Consider the following 20749-nt stretch of genomic DNA (forward strand, 5'->3'; position numbering starts at 1 on the left):
GCACCCCAAAGGGTAAATGTATTATAGTTTATTCAACCATTCTCCACTTGATAGACACATATGTGGTTTTCTATCTTTCCATTGCAAAGTTGTTCATTTCATAAGGTATTACACATATCTTTTCATAGTTTTTGCTAGATTCCTGCAGGTGGATGCTGGGTAAAAATATACAAATATGAGAAATTTTGGGCTGGACATAGCGGCTCACACTTGTAATCCCAGCACTTTGGGAGGCCAAGTCGGGAGGAATGCTTGAGCCCAGACATTTGAGACCAGCCTGGACAACATAGCGAGACTGTCTTTTTTAAATTAATAATTTTTTAAAAAACAAAGGTTTATAAGTATTGCCCATATACCCTCCATAGGGTTTGTAACAGTTTGAATTCCTACTAACAGTATTCCTACTAACAGTATGTAAGAATAACTTTTTTTCACATAGCCACATCAATGGAGTATGTTTTCAAACTTAGATCTTTGTTCATCTGAAAGGTAAATAATGGTACCTTGACAGATTGAAGAGAGCCAAGAGTGGAAAGGGTAGACCAATCAAACGATATAGATATGGTACAACTGACAATTGGAATAAAGTTAAAGTCACAATATTCAGGACGAAAAATGATAGGACTTGGTACAGAATCAAACTCAGAGACAGAAAGGAAGGGAGTACCAGAATAAATCTTTTCAAAAAGCCAAAATAGTCTGGGCAACATGGTGAAACACCATATCTACAAAAAATACAAAATTTAGCAGGGAGTGGTGGCACACCTGTAATCCCAGCTACTCGAGAGGTTCAGGCTTCAGTGATCCAAGATTGCACCACTGCACTGCAGTCTGAGCAACAGAATGAGACCCTGTCTCAAAAAATGTAATAATGATAATAAATAAAATAAAAACATAGGAAATAAATTTTTTTAATTTGTAGTTTCCTTACTACCATTTTAAAAAACAACTTTTAAATGCTTTCTTCTCTATGTGGAACACTATCTTTCTTCTAGTTGTAGAACAGTTTTGAGTGAAATGTTTGTAATATATGAAAATACATTTACTAGAGAAAATTGTGCTGAAAAGATATGAATGGGTCAAGATGAACATATGATATTTGAAATGGTCTTAAGGTTTTGTTTGTATAAGGCAATTTTCTAGGTTTAAATTAAATTTGGCCTAAAGCTGACTTTTTGTATGTTTTAAGTTCAACCTAAAGATTTCTCCATACATAATAAACTGCAAGCCAACTTGATGTGTAAAGAGATTATAACCTACATGTCTAACAAGTAGCAGAGTCTTAGCCAATCACAGTCGCCAAATGTCAGTCAACCACAGTCAGCCAAATGTTCAAGCCAGGTTGAAATAAGGGTAATATCCATTTGTAAACAATCTAGCTGTTTCTGTACCTCACTTGATTTGAGAGAGCCAGGTGGGAGGGGTTCCCTGGAGACACTCCAACCAGCCTGCCCACTGAAGTGGAGACACGAGAAGTTCATGACATTTGCAGCAGAGAGGAGCCTGGCCCCTCCTCTTCCTGTGGAACCTGGGATTCGAAAGGCCAGGCAAGAAGCACTCTAGCAGGGACTGTGGCTTAGCAAGAGTCCCTGTTTCCTCCTTTTCTTTCTTTTCACCCAATAAAACCCTGTCTTACCATTCAAATTGTCTGTGAGCCTAAATTTTTGTGGCCATGAGACAAAGAATCCTATCTTTAGCGGAACTAAGGAAAAGTCCTGCAACATGTGTACCATATGTCACTTTCTTTTTTTTGTCCATAAATTTTATTCAACCACGAGATAGCCCTGGTTTTCCTCTGAATCCACTCTAGATCCTAGGGGTTGCCTGATTTGTGAATCATTCTTTGCTCGGTTAAATTCTGTTAAATTTGTCTAAAGTTTTTCTTTTAACAGGTGGTATTACAAGCGGAATCTGAAGTAGAGCTTCCAGTGACCTCCAGGAGGATCCTGTGGCCAAGCAAGGTACCTGATGAGCCTACTGTGTCCACTGCTGTCTCACAACAACTAGGGAAGGTAAATTTTTTGTCAATTTTGAAAACTTTAGAGATTTGTATTTTGAGCTCTTTGAGTTTGTTCAAGCAAATTTTTTATCCACACTGGGCTAAAAATTAGGAAACTGGACTGATTCTAGTTTTGGATTGAATCCAAAAATGAACTAGATTGGATCTTGATATAAGCCTCCAACATATAAGTGGGTCACGCATAAACTGGAAGCAATGGCAATACTGCAAGGAGTGCAAACTCTGGCTTCCAGAAATTCACAGGGAGTTTGTGTTCTATTCTTTTTTTTTTCTTACATGCTTAGATAGGGAAATCTCATTAGCTAAGTTGATCACAAAGATCATAGAGGCAAAGTCAAGATAGAGTATAAAAATTTTAATTTCTGAAGGACTTACTCTACCCTTCATGCTATACCTACCTTTACATATATGTAGGTATTTGGCCCCAGAGGCAGCAAATACTTACTGTCTAGACGGTGGGAGAGGGAAACCAAGAACAAAGGTGACTAAGATGGCATACTTCCGGATTCTTCATCACCAACTTTCCCGCGCCCGGGAAAGGCACAGGTCAACTGCGCAGGCGCAGCATGACGTCCCACCAAGGAAACTGAAACCTACCTGGCTGCACCCACCGCACGGCCCTCGACCTGCCTGCATCCCGCCTACTGCCCTCCCACTCCCGGGACCAAGACATAAAAGCTGCTCCCGGCAGGCGCTCGGCGCGAACTTCTTCAGCCCCCTCCTCAGATGTGGACCTAGGAACCTCGCCCGAGAACGCCAGAGTGACTTCCTTGGCCTCCTCTGCCAGAGACCGGTGAACCTCGCCTCCTCTTTCTTTACATTGGCTACGTAATAAAGTCTCCTTTTTATCTTGCCTACTTGCCTTTTCTCTGGCGCTGGCTCTGGTGGTCGCATAAAACAAATCACTTACTAAAATGGCAAAATCTTACTAAACATAATTTTAAATTATGGTAGAACATTCCAAATGAACAACATTACACTTTAAGGAATGCATTTAAAAATGACAGCTCCCAAAGTAGGCTCACCCAGGGATGCTTATTGATGTGTAGAAACTTATAAAAAGATTTCGATATTTTTATTGTCCCTTTTAAAAGACTCTTTACAAAAGGCAAATAGAAAGCATGGGTGACTAATGGATTTTAAAACTTTGACTCTGTTAACCTGTTGGTTTAGTTAGTATCCTGTCCTAAACGCAAAAAACAAGTTGGATAACAGTTTATACATAATGGGCCCTCAGGTAAATACATAGGCTTCCTTTTTTCTCAGAGCTATTCGTGCTGAGTCCAGGCATAGATAATGTTTTCTTTGCCTTCTTTCTTAATGGGCTCCACCCTAAACTGAGTAATTTTAGCTAAGAAACAGAAGCTAAGTTAAAAAGACCACCTATGGAACTAAAATCAGTTTCTAAAATACACCTTTCTGGCATTTAGCTGGCTATTTTGAAATGCTTTTGTATAATACATTTACATTTACAATGGAAATTTCCATTTGTAAGGATGTCTGCTTCTGGGACCTGGGAAGAGAGGGAGGACTGAGTCACTGGAAATATTTACAATGAAAAAGGCATTGGTTTAAATTTATGTAACAAGCCAAACTTTGTTTAAGGTGCTTTTTCTGGCCATCTTATCTTAACCAGGCCTTCACCTAAACCTCCTTTCCTTGGTTTTGGCAAATGATGGTATTTAGGCCCGAGCTAGTAAGTAGTTTTTAGGAAAGATGAATGGACCCTTAGAAGAATGGGTAATGGTTTGTGTCAAAGTTTGTCTGAATGTGAAGTCTCCTTTCCTGTGATGAAATTTAATCTTCCATGGTTGCTGGAACACCTAAGGAAATTATTAAGCATAATTGAGTTCCTTTGGAAAATAGACAAGGAATTCAAAAAGCTTTGCTTTGTTTAACTATTGGTAGCAATAATATACCAAAGTGACATATTTTAGTGTAGTATTTTCTAAACTTCTTCAATAGTCAGCTTTTTAAAAATAACCAATCCATGTATAATTGTTAAGAACTACTAATGTAGGCAAAGGCAAATGGCATTAAAATTGCAATTGAACTTGGAGTTTCAAAACTCTTTCAGCAATTTAAAACCTTAAAGTAATGTTAAATTAAGTAATAGATTCTCATTAAATATCTGAATCATTTCTAAGCAAGTTAAAATCCTGAAACATTGTTAAACATAAGTTGCTTATATATTCCAACATCTTGCTTTTATATAGTATAGAGAAGCAAAATATATTTGCATATGTTAAGAAACAAAAAAGGAAACATGACTTTCTAAAAATTATAACATTGTTTTCATCTATAAATACTGATATAAAACAGTTCAAAATGGCTCATATCCTAGGATTTTCACTGGAAATTAAGGTTACTAAGAGTTAAATTGTTATTAATGTAAGGTACAGTAAGTTCCTGTTCAAAGGTTTAATTTGTTCATTTTCCTTATTCTTCATTCCTATAAACAACTCGCTTGTACCTCCTCGCCCCTAGTTACCAGCTTAGTTACCTGGTTTGTAAACAACTCTTCCCGCCAGTCCCGACCTGTAACTCACATCCCTCTTTCCTTCCTTATTTGGGAAAATATTCACAAATAGCCATTCAGGTCAGCTTAGATTGTGCAGTCTGACCCCAGTCCATGGTGGGAGTGACACAGAGGTAGGGACTGTGTTAGGAATAAAAACCCCTTCCCTCTTTTCTTTGGGGTACTCTAGGAGTAGCCAAAACTGTGAGCAGCACCCTTCTGCAGAAGTAAACTTTGCCTTGCTGAGAAACTCTCTGTTGGAGTGCTTGTTCTCTTGGCGACCGTAACCTCTTATTTCCAACAACCTGGGTATTCATCCGGGATCCCATTCTCCTCTGGGGAGGGGTCTCTGATCCCCTCTCATGAGGAGACACGTTCCGCTGCCTTATTGCAGTGGCCTTGGGGGTAAGGAATCAAGACCCACCGACTTTGACAAACCCAGACTCTCAGCAATGTGGGATGAAAAGGCCTACAGATACCACAGTGACCAGGTAACTTTGTGCAAAAACTAAGGTAAGGAAAACCACAGGGGCGGTGAAATACTTCCTTGGTGGTCATGACATCCTGGTGGTTGAATGTGTGTGAATGAGATGCATAATTGAGTGTGAAGTGAAAGCAGGGTAGTGCAGGAAACCTCCACTGGGGGCGTTAAGCCTCTAGGGCAAAGGGTGCAAGAAATCTCTGGTAAGAGAGGTTGAGCCCCACAGACTCAGAAAACTTGGGGAAACACCTAAAACTTCCAGGATGGGAAATATCTCAAGCAAGGCAGAAAATAAAAAGTATAAGAGAGACAATAAAATTCCCTCCAATAGCCTACTGAGGAAATACAAGAGACTTAAGGGAAATGATAATTAAAGGAATTAGAGAATCGGTGCCCCACACCCAGAATATTACCAAAGCCTTTAATATACAGTGGAGAAAGGATAAAGGACCTATGGCTTAAGGAGCTTAAGGAGGCTTAAGGAGCAAATGAGAAAGTATGCTGGCCAGAATTACAAGAATCCCTGGGATAAGAGATGCTAAAACTCCACTTTGTCACCAATAGTTGGCCAGATATTACAAGGAAATTACAGAAGATAGAAAATTGGAAAGACTGTCCCATAGAGGAACTTTTAAGAGAGGCCCAAAAGGTATGCGTACGAAGGGATGAGGAAAGGCAGAAGCAAAAGGCAAAAATTATGCTGTCTATCCTACAACAGGGGACTCTTCAACAGGGAGCCCAGGGAAATAGAACCTGTAAGCCTTCCAAATACCTGGCTGTCAGAGCCTACACAGGAGGCAAAGGAATAAAGACAGAAGGCCAGGAAGTAGAAAGAGGAAAAAGGCAAAACAAATATTTCAAATATGGAAAATAGGTCACCTTAAAAGAGAATGCCCTAAGTGGGAAAAAGACAAGGAAGTCATCCCACTTACGGCTTTTGAGGAAGAATAGGGGGCTCTATCTTTTCTATCTTGAATCCCACAAGAGCCTTTGATATATTTATAGGTGGGACCCAACTCCGAGCTTATTATTTGTCTTAATCACTCAGGGGTGGCTCACTCCTCTGTTTGTCATTCCCCATCTGGTGTAATTTGTTCACAAGAACAACTCCTTATTTCAGGAGTGAAGGGAGAAAGATTTCAAGCAAAAATTTTAGAGGAAACAAAAGTCATATACAAAAATAAATCAGCTAACACAAAATTTTTGTTAATACCAGAGGCAGGAAGTAACCTACTAGGAAGAGATTTAATGCTAGAATTAGGTTTAGGCCCCTATGTTAACCAGGGAAAATTTGTCAACTCCCTAAACTTACTCACTACTTAGATGAAGAGTATATCTGTTCTAGTATCTGGTCAAGAGAAGGTAATCAAGGAAAGCTACCAGTTCTTCTAATCCATGTCAAATTAAAAATTCTTGGGGAAGTAGTAAAAAGAAAATAATACCCTATTCCTTTAAAAGCTAGAATAGGTTTAAAACCTATAATTGAAAGCCTTGTCCATGATGGACTCCTTGAACCCTGTATGTCCTCTTATAACACTCCCATATTGCCTGTAAGGAAACCAGATGGGTTATATTGGTTAGTACAAACCTAAGGGCTATTAATCAAATAGTTCCAACCACCCACGCTGTTGTTCCCAATCCTTACACTCTTATTAGTAGGATCCCACACAACCACTAATGGTTCTACGGGTTAAATTCTACTAGTAACTTTCCTACATTTGAAACAAAAGATCATTCCTTAAAAACTATATATTTGGTCTGTCTCCCACCCTTTCCTCCCTTAGGACTCAAGGTCTCTTAGCGCAGACTCCACTCCTATAATTTCCAGTTCACCAGCGCCAACCCAGAGATCACATCCTTGTCAAAAGCTGGAAAGAGGGAATGCTTGAGCCCACCTGGGAAGGACCTTACCTTGTGCTCCTCACAACTGAGACAGCAGTCCAAACTGCTGAAAAGGGGTGGACCCACCATACGTGAGTCAAAAAGGCATTGCCCTCTCCAAAGCCATGGACTGTTGTCCCAGGGCCAACTCCCACCAGAGTAATGTTAAAAAGAAAAGTTTAATCTGTTTCTTCCTCCTTTTCCTCTTCTCCCCAGCTACTTCACATCTTATTCCAAAGCCAAAGAAAGCTAGCCTCTTCAGAAAAGTACTCCTGCACCAAATGAGCACAGGGCAGTCATGGGAAGTTCTGTTTTGGTTGGGGGGATGTGGTCTGGACAATCAAGTATCGAGGCTGGACCTCCCCAGGAGGAGGTTCCACTAACCTAAAGCCTTACATCCACTTTACAAAAAAGACAACTCCCTCTAATTGTCAACTCCAACAATGTAACCCTGTGCAAATCTCTATTACTGTCACCACCTCTACCAATACTAACCCCACTCTAGGTCGCTTCTATGGCATAGAAGCTGATGTTCCTGGAATAGACCCTATAGGATCCTTTGAAATGCACTTCATTGCTCCTCCACCCTCTTCCCTTCCTCCGCCTTCTAAACCTTATTCCAATCAAACAGTTGTTCTTTACGTACCCAATGATGAAACTATAGTAAACATTGTCAAAGTTAAGGATTTAAAAGAAACCCTAGCCATAGAAACTGGGTATCAAGATGTAAATGCCTGGCCGGAATGGATTAAATATTCTGTTCACACCCTAAATAAGAGCAATTGTTACACTTGTGCAACAGGCAGGCCAGAAACCCAAATTGTTCCCTTTCCTGTTGGTTTGGATGGTCCTCCAACCAACAGAGTATGAGCTGTATGGTAGCTGTCTTGCAAGCCCCTGCCGTTTGGGGCAATAAGGCATGCTTAACTCTCTCACTGCTCTTCTTGGAAGTTTAAGGCCCTGCAGGTCAGCCCCCAGGGGCCTTCTGGCCTCTGGTTAACAATGTCATTTTTACCTTGGGTCTCTCACGACAAAGGGAAGATTTAGCATTCCTCAGAAGCCTAATGGGATGCAGTGAGTCCAAGCCTTTTCAGAAGCTAACCAATCTGTCTGCCTTTGTTCATCCCCAGGCGGATGTATGGTGGTATTGCGGTGGACCACTATTGTGTACTCTGCCAAGTAACTGGAGCAGCACTTGCACTGTACCCCAATTGGCTATCCCTTTTACCCTGGCATTTCATCAACCAAACAGAAAGGAAAATCTCAAAGAAGTGCCTCTCATGGGTCTTTTGACCCTCACATTTATATAGATGCCATCGGAGTTCCATGAGGGGTACCAAATGAATTTAGAGCCCGAAATCAAATAGCCGCAGTATTTGAATCTGCATTACTCTGGTGGTCTACTATAAATAAAAATGTAAATTGGATAAATTACATTTACCATAATCGAGATGGAACCATAACAAAGGTGCTACAAGGTCTTACTACCTTAGCCAATGAGTTAGCTGAACATTACAGAATAATCAACCCCTTCGCTAATTTAATGGAAAAATGGTTTGGCAAATAAAAGAGACTCAAGACCTCAGTCCTCACCTCCCTTGCAATTGTCATAGGTGTACTTATTCTTGTAGGATGCTGCATTATACCCTGTGTCCGCAGATTGCTGCAAAAACTTATTGAAACAGCCCTCACCTAAAACCTTCTCCAATTCTCCCCTGCCTTATTCAGATAAACTGTTACTCCTAGAAAATCAAGAACAACAACAAAGCCAAAATACATTAGACAAATTTGAAGAGAAAGAATTATAAAAATCAAAAGGGGGGAAATTGTAAGGCACAGTGAGTTCCTCTTCAAAGGTTTAGCTTGTTCAACTTCTTTGTTCTTTGTTTCTCAAAACAACTCCCTTGTACCTCCTCACCCCTAGTTAACTGCTTTGTAAACAACTCTTTCTTCCCACCAGCCTCGACCTGTAACTCCTGTCCCATTTTCCTTCCTTATTTGGGAACATATTCACAAATAGCCAATTGGGTCAGCTTAGATTGTGTGGTCCGACCCCAGCCCATGGCGGGAGTGACACAGAGGTAGGGACTGCATTAGGGATAAAACTCCTTCCGTCTTTTCTTTGGGGTGCTCCAGGAGTAGCCAAAACTGTGAGCAGCACCCTTCTGCAAAAGTAAACTTTGACTTGCTGAGAAATTCTCTGCTTGAGTGCTCATTCTCTTGGCAACTCCAGCCTCTTATTTCCAATATTAATGTGTTTAGCATTAATGTGTGTGATTAAAACTACTACGTTAATGTCTGTGATTAAAACACAACATTAATGTGTGTGATTAAAACTACTAAATGAGATAAATAATTTCATCTGCAAAGGGTACAAGAAAAACAGGATATGTTTTGGGGAAGAAAGATTATGAAGAAGATATAAAAATGTCATTTTTGTTAAAAGAAAAAAATTTCCATTTTAGAGATGACTTAAAGTTTGTTTTAAGATGAAGGAATAAATACAAAAAGTAGAGATAAAACTAAATGGATATTGAAGACATGCATACAGCCAACAGACACATGAGAAAATGCTCATCATCACTGGCCATCAGAGAAATGCAAATCAAAACCACAATGAGATACTATCTCACACCAGTTAGAATGGCAATCATTAAAAAGTCAGGAAACAACAGGTGCTGGAGAGGATGTGGAGAAATAGGAACACTTTTACACTGTTGGTGGGATTGTAAACTAGTTCAACCATTATGGAAAACAGTGTGGCGATTCCTCAAGGATCTAGAACTAGAAGTACCATATGACCCAGCCATCCCATTACTGGGTATATACCCAAAGGATTATAAATCATGCTGCTATAAAGACACATGCACACATATGTTCATTGCAGCGCTATTCATAATAGCAAAGACTTGGAATCAACCCAAATGTCCATCTGTGACAGACTGGATTAAGAAAATGTGGCACATATACACCATGGAATACTATGCAGCCATAAAAAAGGATGAGTTTGTGTCCTTTGTAGGGACATGGATGAAGCTGGAAACCATCATTCTCAGCAAACTATTGCAAGAACAGAAAACCAAACACCGCATGTTCTCACTCATAGGTGGGAGCTGAACAATGAGATCACTTGGACTGGGGAAGGGGAACATCACACACTGGGGCCTATTATGGGGAGGGGGGAGGGGGGAGGGATTGCATTGGGAGTTATACCTGATGTAAATGATGAGTTGATGGGTGCTGACGAGTTGATGGGTGCAGCACACCAACATGGCACAAGTATACATATGTAACAAACCTGCACGTTATGCACATGTACCCTAGAACTTAAAGTATAATAATAATAATAATAAATAAATAAATACATAAAATAAAATACTATAGATGGATGGCTCAAAAAAAAAAAAAAGAAAGCTAAACTGTAAAACAAACCTTGTGTGGTTAAACTGACTCAGGTTAAATAGATGTATTATAAGCGTTTTTAAAATTGAGCCTTAATATCAAAAGTACACCAATATAAAACTAAAATTCAGTTTTTGCTTTTAAATAAGAGTAAAGGATTTCCATTCACCTTTTGAGTGAACTACAAAAACCAAAAAAGGGGTAGGGGAGAGAAAGGGAAACAGATTTTGTGTGTTTTTTTGCTGTCTTTACTAGGTCTTTTGATTATTTGGAAAATTGAGTCTCTATCAAACAGTGAAGGTTTTTTCTTTCTAAAATTTTTTGGTTATTATTTTGGCTAAATGAGTAATTATCACCATGGTCTGTGATCCTATTTTGATCACTTATTTTAAACCTCTGACATAATTGACAGACTTCCCAAAATCAAAATTCAAAATCAAAATGAAGTCTTTTTGACCTTAAACTAACTTTGGATGTCCCAGAGTTCCCCTGAAGCATCTAAAAAAGAGATAATAAACAAAGATAACAAATGAAGGCTTATCTGATATGTTAAATTACACAAGAAGCACTGTCATGTAACAAGAAAGAATGTTTAACCTTTTATTGAATTATATTTCTGTGGATGTGCTATTAATACATGTTCCAAACTTGTATGAGATTCCTAAAATTCTGATATGTCTTGATGTATCTTATGAATCATAACTATTACTATTATGTTAAATTATTACAGGCCACAGGAATAACCAACTTTCCTTGTCAATTGCATCTTTTTTTTTTGAGACGGAGTCTCGCTCTGTCGCCCAGGCTGGAGTGCAGTGGCCGGATCTCAGCTCACTGCAAGCTCCCCCTCCCAGGTTTACACCATTCTCCTGCCTCAACCTCCCGAGTAGCTGGGACTACAGGCGCCCGCCACCTCGCCCTGCTAGTTTTTTGTATTTTTTAGTGGTGATGGGGTTTCACTGTGTTAGCCAGGATGGTCTCGATCTCCTGACCTCGTGATCCGCCCGTCTCGGCCTCCCAAAATGCTGGGATTACAGGCTTGAGCCACTGCGTCCGGTCAATTGCATCTTTAACCATGACTGTTTTAAGTCTGGTTGTACACAGCAAATTGCTTAATTCTGATGATTTTTTGAAAGCTCTTTGTAAGCTATTATAATCCTAAAGGGTTGTGCTTTCAAGGAGGTTCATGGAAGGGATTCTGAAAGTATAAATGTCTGATAACTTAAAGATTATACCGTTGGATTGGATTAAAAACCTCAGAACTCTAATGAAAATATCTGGTTTATAATACTGCTAACCCAAGCAGGAGAATTAAATTATGAGCAAATACTTTGGCAGATGTTCGTGCTAAGTCAGCTGGTACTGAAATTGTTAAAATATGCAATTTCAATGAACTCCTTGATCCAAATCAAATTACCTATAATAATTAATTTAATAAACAGTGCTATGCACTGGAATTGGAGAAACAAAATTGGTATTTCAGAGGATATAAATTCAATATGAAATGTCTACTCATAGAAAGCCTGAACAGCTGCCTAGTCCTTCCTGCTTCTTTAACATCTCCATTATTAAAACTCAACACTCCATGACTCATCATGGAATAAAATGATCAAAATCATGAAAAAAAAAAGTGTGGAGACTTTTCTAAAATGGTTAAAATGATTTATGATCAATGTTTTGTTTGTCAAATCCATAATCCTGGAAACATAATCAAAACTTTGGGTACATTTCTGCTACCTGATGGGCCATATGAACATTTCTGGAGGGATTTTCATTCAATTGCCATTTTCAGTCTATGTTTTCTGGTTCTATACAAGCTTTTTCATGCAAGAAGACCAATGCTATAACCTTAGCTGAAGGTTATTAGAAATGTATTTTCATAGTATTCCATGAGCACACCAACATGGCACATGTATACATATGTAACAAACCTGCACGTTGTGCACATGTACCCTAGAACATAAAGTATAATAATAAAAAAAAAATGTGTTTTATCCAGGGGTATGCCTGGGGAAATCCCCAGCGATAGAAGTACTTGTTTCACTGGACAAGTCGTAAAACAGCTAAGTTATTACAGATACAATAGCATTAAGCAAAACTAACTGAATCCACTGGATTTCCTTGATCAAAGGCATTGCAAATTGATGACAGTCATGTCTACTTCCAATTGAAACCATAAGTTGACCCCTTATGAAATAGTCACTGGAAAGGCCTATGCTCCTAATAATAGAACTTAATGTACCTCCTGCTCTCCTAAACTCTAGTATGACTAAGTACTGCAAGACTTTATTGTTGTATGCCAAGATATATTTTTGCCAGTTAAAGGAAGTTTTTCATGATCCACCAGCTGAGGACAATAAAACTCTTTACAATCTAGAATGGAGAGATTAGGTCTTCTGGAAGTGTCATCAGAGAAGGAAAGACTGCCCTTGCCACCAACACTGCAGCAAAACTTTGGGACCTCAAACCTCGGGTCCACATTTTGTACCTCAAGAGCATTTCTTTATACTCTTGGACATGGTACACCCGTGTGGATCCTAAGGTAAAACTCACCAGAAAAGTTTCTACTGAGAAGCAGACAGTATCCTAGACATGGATGACTTTCCCAGGATTATGGGTCAACACTTTTCTGTAATCATGAAACTCTTATCTTTTTCTTATTTGTGTATACCTCTTTTGCTCCTCAGGTTAATGCTGTAATTAGATTTCCATAATCAGTACCTTCTGTGGAGCATTTAATCTGTCATGCCAAACACAGAATTCACATGACCTAATGGATCCCTCAGTTCACACAGTGAGTAACTTTAGCAACATCCCTAACATAACGTGTTCAAATTATACTACTGGTCAGATTTCTAGACCCACCTTTTCTCAATCCTTGTTTTAATTTAACTCAGTTAGGGGATACAAGGAACAGGGGAACAGGACCAATACAAGACAGGTTTGCACCAAAATCCCAGGAGGAGTTTCTTGCAAACTGACTTAGGTATTAGGGTACTACAGTATTCTTTCAACCTGTAATAATTCTACCTCAGACCCTTGGCTAGAAACTGCTAATTTCACCATTCCAAGTAATGTATCCGTAAACAATAGAATCAGAAAAGGCATCTTTGTATGTATACATGGGGTTTACTTTTATTTGTGGAGAATTTTGCAGACAGCCTTATACATGCACGAACTTATATCTTGATTAATGGAAGATAAAGGGCCAATGTGGGCTAGAAAATTTAGTAGTACCTTTGTTGCTTCATAGTCAGAAACAGAACATTGATCCACTGCTTCTAACCCACACTGTAAGTTAAAAAGAATATTGCTGGCCAGGCAAGGTGGCTCACACCTGTAATCCAAGCACTTCGAGAGGCAAAGGCGGCAGATCATTTGAGGTCAGGAGTTTGAGACCAGACTGGCCAACATGGTGAAATCCTGTCTCTACTAAAAATACAAAAATGCATGGCTGTAATCCCAGCTACTCGGGAGGCTGAGACAGGAGAATCACTTGAACCTGGGAGGTGGTGGTTGCAGTGAGCCAAGATCGCACTACTGCACTCCAGCTTAGGTGACAGAGGGAGCGTATGTCTCAAAACAAAAACAAAAAACATTGTCAAGAGGCCTTTACCCCTCTGGAGCAACATCATTTGCTAAGTCTCCTTTTACATAGCCTGGAATGAATATAAACGAGGCAGTGGTGGCAATGGTTAAATATTTGTTCCTCAAAATAAACTTTATAGCAGATTCTACTACAAAGCCTCTGGTTGCACAGTAGACTTATTCTCTTACTAAAGTTGCACTACATAATAGAATTACCCTAGCTTACCTACTGGTAGAATAGTGAAGGATCTGTGCAGTTGTCAACACTTCTTGTTGCACATGGATGAACACAATGGGTATTATAGAGACTCGGTTGCAAGGGATTAACAAACAAGACGCTTAGTTAAAATGAGTAGAATTCATCCAGCTAATTCTTTAATGTATTTTAGTTGGGTTGGTTCATGGGAATCTGGCTAAGAAGCACAATTCAGATTATTGGCATTGTCTTTCTGATAGATGTAATAGTCTCCCTGATTTACAGTATTCTCTCAAAAGTTATATTCTTTATTTTTATTTGTGGAGATGGAGTTTCGTTCTTGTTGCCCAGGCTGGAGTGCAGTGGTGCATTCTCAACTCACTGCAACCTCCGCCTTCCAGGTTCAAGCAATCCTCCTGCCTCAGCCTCCTAAGTAGCTGGGATTACAGGTGCCTGCCACCATGCTTGGCTAATTTTTTGTATTTTTAGTGGAGATAGGATTTTACCATGTTAACCAGGCAGGTCTTGAACTCCTGGTCTTGATCTTGTGATCTTGTGATCAAGTGAACTCTTGATCACTCAGGTGATCCACTCACCTTGGCCTCCCAAAGTGCTGGGATTACAGACATAAGCCACCACACCCAGCCTCTAAAGTTTTAAATAGTTGCATACAGCCATCTGTAGAACATTAAATGGACCCTCTTTGACTGGAATAGCAAAATCTCAAAGAAAAGCATGATTATGAGGACGACATAACCTACGAATGGTGTATTTAAACCAGAAACCTAAAAACGATGGTAACTGAGAAGAGCAGCACTCATGCCCTGAGGTTTGGTCCCACTCTCACTTAGGTAAGAACCTGATCAAAAAGGGGGTAATGTTTTTGACTGAGCTCCTGCCCTAGGCCCCATCGGACCAGAGAAAACTAAAATAGAATCACTCAGGCTAAATGCCTTATAATCAAAACAAAACTTTTCAGCAAAGAGATACAAAAATCAGTTTTTCCCCCCACCCCTTCTGAAGGCAAGAGATTCTGGTACAATAAGATCCCTTTAGTTCTAACCCTTACAAAAAACTAACCTGAAGTAACTTGATGGTAACCAGGCGTTTTTTTTCTGTTGTTCTGTTTCTTTGCTCACACCTTACAAAACCCATTGCTATTTTCTAGTGGGATTTGAGACTAAATAAGTCTATTTACAGTGGTGACAGAGTTATGTGAATGTCTAAAGTTTTGTTCAGTCTCTCAAAATTGAGAGGCTGACCAAAAGGGAAGATTGTTAAACTTTGGGTCAGTTTGGCCTAAAGCGGACTTATTACATATTTTAAGTTTTGCTGAAAGGTTCCTCTGTACATAATGAACTGTAACTTAACTTGACGCATAAACCACCTATAACCTACCATGCAACAAGAGCAGAGTCTCAGTGAATTACTGCAGTCAAATTTCTGTTAACCACAATCAACTGTTCAAACTAGGTTCGAATAAGGCAAGACCCAGCTGTAATTCATTCAGCTATTTCTGTACCTCCCTTCTATTTTCTGTATGCCACTTCCCTTTCCTTGTCCACAAATTTTATCTGACCATGAGGCAGCCCTGGAGTTGCTCTGAACACCTGTTATAGTTCTGGGGGCTGCCTGATTTGCAAATCATTCTCTGCTCAATTAAACTTTGTTAAATTTAATTTGTTTAAAGTATATTTTTAACACTAGCTTCTCATCCAGGGAGGTCTACCTTCTTTCTCAATCCTGAGCTAAACAAGAAATAAAAACACGCTCTTCAAGTCCAAATAGACTTCTAGAGAGTTTCATTAATTAATACTGACTCATTTGGTAGAAATGTACTAGTCCTCCCACCCACAATTTTGTTTTCTGCAGTTTTATTTACTCTCAGTCAACCGTGGTCCAGGAATATTATAGTACTTTGAGAGAGAATATGTGAGTAAGAGACTGTGAATACACATTTTCAGAACTTTTATTATAGTATATCGTTTTAACTGTTTTATTTTATTATTACTTACTATGCCTAATTTATAAATTAAACTTTATCATAGTTATGTATGTATAGCAAAAAATACATTTATTATAGGTCAGATTCTATATGATTTGGGGTTGTGGGCATCTACTGGGAGTCTTGGAATGTATCTCCTTGGATAAAGAGGGATTACTATACTACAATGTGGGTTGAATTTTTTGCAATAGTTTTCAATTTTGAGTCTATTTTCCTCTCATCTTAACACTGTCAGTCTCTTCTAAGTAGTTAAGTTTGCTTATTAACAGCTGCATGTGCCCTGTTTGACTGATGGTAACTTCCTCCATTTGTATTGCACTTCTGTCTACCCAGTGCTAAACCTAATCCTATTTGCACTTCGAAGTTCATGTTTTCAAGAGTCACCTATATTCTTTGGACATTCCTTTTGTATTCTTAATATCTATATGTACCTTTCTTATTTTAAGTACAAGGAGTACACAAAGCAGCATAAGTAAAGTGTGTTGAGTATAGGAGGAAGAATGGAGTACAGAGGACATAAAGAACAAACTTAATTAGAAAAAGATCCATCATTCTTAGCAAACTATCACAAGAAGAGAAAACCAAACACCGCATGTTCTCACTCATAGGTGGAAACTGAACAATGAGATCACTTGGACTCGGGAAGGGGAACATCACACACTGGGGCCTATCATGGGGAGTGGGGAGGAGGGAGGGATTGCATTGTGGAGTTATACATGATATAAACGTCATGCACATGTACCCTAGAACTTAAAGTATAATAAAAAATAAAAAAAAATAAAAAAATTAAAAAAGAAAAAAGAAAAAGAAAGCCTGGGCTTTGTGTTTTTTTATTTATTTTCCTTGAATCTGAAACAAACTTTGTGAACTTGAGACAATTACTTTGTGCCTGTTTTCTCATATAAAATATAGCTGACAGTGTCTGCCTTGGTCCTTCATGGAATAGTTGTTAAGAAAAATGTATGGATAAATGGTGAAATGGTACAAGAAGTAAAATCACTATGAAGAGTTTTAAATTACATTTTTTATGTCCATATTTAACTTTTTGGAATATACAGTTTTACTTTAAAGTTCATATAGGTCATTTTTGATTCAATAACCTCAGAATGTAGAATGTATTTTCTAGTGAATATTATTTTGAAATTTTGGTTCTGATAAAAGCCTGTGTAAACTGTATTAGAAATACCACATATACATTTTGGGAGGCTGAAGCGGGCAGATCACAAGGTCAGGAGATCAAGACCATCCTGGCGAACATGGTGAAATCCCATCTCTTCTAAAAATACAAAAAGTTAGCCAGGTGTGATGGTGAGTGCCTGTAGTCCCAGCTACTTGGGAGGCTGAGGCAGGAGAATGGCGTGAACTTGGGAGGTGGAGTTTGCCATAAGCCGAGATAGCGTCACTGCACTCCAGCATGGGCGACAGAACGAGATTCCGTCTCAAACAAAACAAAACAAAATACATATATACACATAGCATATATTCATGCATACATATATATGTATATAACATATTTATGTATATAACATGATCTATATAGCAAAATGACAGAAAATACTGTTGCACCAGTAGGTACTGGAAATGGAAGTTGATAAAACAATAACCTTTATTCAAAATGATATTTCTTAAAAAAAACTGATTACTGGTACTTGAAGAAAAGTGGATGTAATTCAAGGAGTGCAAGAGGTAGATACCTTCTGCAGAGATTCTGAAGGAGATTTATGAACACTTAAAATCATTTTAGAAATTTACAGCCCAGATTCTTAGATACTGTGATTTCAGAACTTTCTCAATACAAGCAAATAATTATTAACAATAGTCTTTCTTGTTGTCTTGAAGAAAAACAGCAAAGAAGAGAGAGGGAAGGTGTTTTCTAACACATTGATGAGAAGTGGAAGAAGGAAAAAACAGTTTAAAAATAATAGCTACCACTTACTGAGGGATTAGAATGAGCCACATAAGTGATTTGCTTGTGTTCTTTAACTACTAATACTAGTTCCATTTGCTTGCTTGCTTTTAAGGTTGACTTTTATCAAGAAATAGTATACATCTTGTTTCAAATGCAGAAATCATGAGTATTTACCTTGTAAATTTTCAAAATGTGAACACACACGTCTGGTGTGGAACAAACATCCTGATCAAGAAACAGAAAATTACAAGGAGAAGCTACTCACATGTACCCGTCTCACTTCTAACCCCATGCCATGGATAAGCACTGTCCTGACTTCTGAAACTATAGGTAGTTTGGGTTTGTTTTAAGCATTATATGAATACCAAGATATAATATACATTCTTTTGTGTCTTTTTGGCCATTTTGTGATGGTTATCACTGATATTGTACAGAGTTGCAATACATTCACTTTTACTGCTGTAGAAATGTAGCCTCTGATGAAATGTCAAGTCTTTTTTATATCTTAGCATTTGCAAAATTATGATACTGCTATTTTTATAAATGTTATATTTTTAATTTTTGTGAGTACATAGTAGGTACATATATTTATGGGGTACATGAGATACTTGTCTTTTTATTATTTTTAATGTACATTAAAATTTTACTTGATTTATAACTTTTATATAATCTGGCTATGAATATATATACTCATGTATAGATATATGATCACATATGTGTGTGTATATATGTATATGTGTATATATATGTATATGTATATATTTTTTGTCCTACTCCATGGCATATATTTTTGTTTTGCTTCTGGTATTATCACACTTAAGAAAGCAGAATTTTCTTTATATTGGTTTTTATTTTATTATGTTTTTGTGTATTATCTTAATTAAAAAGAACTTTTCACTTTCATTTTTATCTATGCTTTGTGCAATTGTTTCCTGCTTAAAAAATGTTGTCTACCTCAAAGTTATGAAGATATTTTGCCATATATCCTTTAGAAGCTTACTTGATTTAGTTTTTCTCATTCAGATAAGCAATCATCTGGAATGGATTTGTGTGCATAGTGTGAAATCTATGGCTATGGTTTTTATTTTTTCATATTAGAACTTGTGTTTTAAATTGTTGAATTAAAATATTAGCACAAAGTTGATGGCTGGAAACAACAAAATTTATTATCTTACAATGTTCTAGGTTAGAAGTCTAACAGAGGTCTTGTCCAGCTATAATAACGTTTTTGGCAAGCAAGGCTATGTTCTTTCTGGAGGCTCTAGGGGAGAATGCATTTTCCTGCCTTTTCCACCTCTAGAGGCCATGTTTACTCCTTGGCTCATAGCTCCTTCATCTTAACACCAGCATCAGTGGGCCAAGTTCTGTATAGCATTGTTTTTCTGTTAGTCGTATCTCTCTCTAACTCTGACCTTTTCTCTCTAGGTAGATTTAAAGTTTTCTGATTGGCCACTGGTTGAAAGAGTTATTATCTAAAGGTCTGGAATCAAATAGAAAAGAATGTCTAGCTTACAATAGGGATTGTGAGATCAAGGTTTTATCATGCAGGTGAAGCCTTCAGGTAGCAGGCTTCAGAGAGAATAGATTGTAAATGTTTCTTACCATACTTAGGGAGTATGTTCTATCAGTCTTAAAGTCTCTGTATTGATGTTTTTGAGGCATGTCTGATTCCCACTTCCCGTCATGTCCTGAACTAGTTATTCAGGATAATTTGGGGAGGGGAGGGTCCATCAGTCAGTTTGGGGGGTTTAGAATTTTATCTTTGGCTTACATCTTTTATGGATATTTCAAATAAATGGAATCACACAATTTGTGGCTTTTGTGTCTGGCTTCTGTCACTTAGAAATGATGTTTTCAAAGCTTATCCATGTTGTAGCATGTAACAGTACTTCATTCCTTTTTAGGCCTGGATAATATTCCATTGTATAGATATATTAAATTTGCTTATTACTTTAGCAGCTTATAGAAATTTGGGTTGTTTCTGCTTTTTGTCTTTTATGAATAATGCATCTGTGGACATTCATATACAAGTTTTTGTAGGAACATGTTTTTAACTGTCTTGAGTGTATACCTAGGAGTAGAATTGCTGGTTCATATGGTAATTCTAAATTCAACTTTTTTAGGAACTGCCAAACAATTTACAAAAGTGGCTGTTCCATTTTACATCCATATCAACTATGTGTTAGAGTTCTAGTTTCCTCACTGATATTTGGTATCATCTGTCTTGCTGGTCATAGCTGTTGTCTTAGTCTGTTTCCTGCTACCACACCAGAATGTAACAGATCTGGTAATTTATAAAGAAAATAAGTTTATTTGGCTCATGTTTCTGGAGGCTGGAAATTCCAAGAGCATGGTGCTGATACCTGGCGATAATCATCTCATGGTGGAAGTTGGCACACAAGACAGAAAAAAAGAGCCTGCTATTACCCACTCCTGCAGTAACAGCATTAATCCATGTATGAGGGTAGAGTTCTCATGGCATAATAACTTCCCAACAGCAGCATCTCTTAACACTAATTTAATAGCAATTAAATTTCATCATGAGTTTTAGCAAAGACACTCACATCATAGTAGCCATCCTAGTGGATGTGAAGTGATATCTCATTGTGGTTTTGATTTGCATTTCCCTTATGACTGATGATGTTGAGCTTATTTTTATGTGTGGATTGGCCATTTGTATATATTCTCTGAAGAAATGTCTATTCAAATCCTTTAACCATTTTTAAGTGGGCAGTTTGCTCTTTTACTA

The 20749-nt window shown here is 38.1% G+C and overlaps 1 long non-coding RNA gene across 1 annotated transcript; it reads left to right on the forward strand.

The window, feature by feature from the left end:
• The first annotated feature begins 1909 nt into the window (after positions 1-1909).
• Positions 1910-13059, forward strand: LOC117065632. The gene is made up of 4 exons (XR_004430007.1): positions 1910-2012; positions 2435-2848; positions 6804-6992; positions 12990-13059. It is a non-coding gene; the product is annotated as an uncharacterized LOC117065632 (long non-coding RNA).
• The last annotated feature ends 7690 nt before the right edge of the window (positions 13060-20749 follow it).

The sequence above is a fragment of the Trachypithecus francoisi genome, unplaced genomic scaffold (assembly GCF_009764315.1).
Source record: "Trachypithecus francoisi isolate TF-2019V2 unplaced genomic scaffold, Tfra_2.0 Lachesis_group2, whole genome shotgun sequence".
NCBI classification, from domain to species: domain Eukaryota; kingdom Metazoa; phylum Chordata; class Mammalia; order Primates; family Cercopithecidae; genus Trachypithecus; species Trachypithecus francoisi.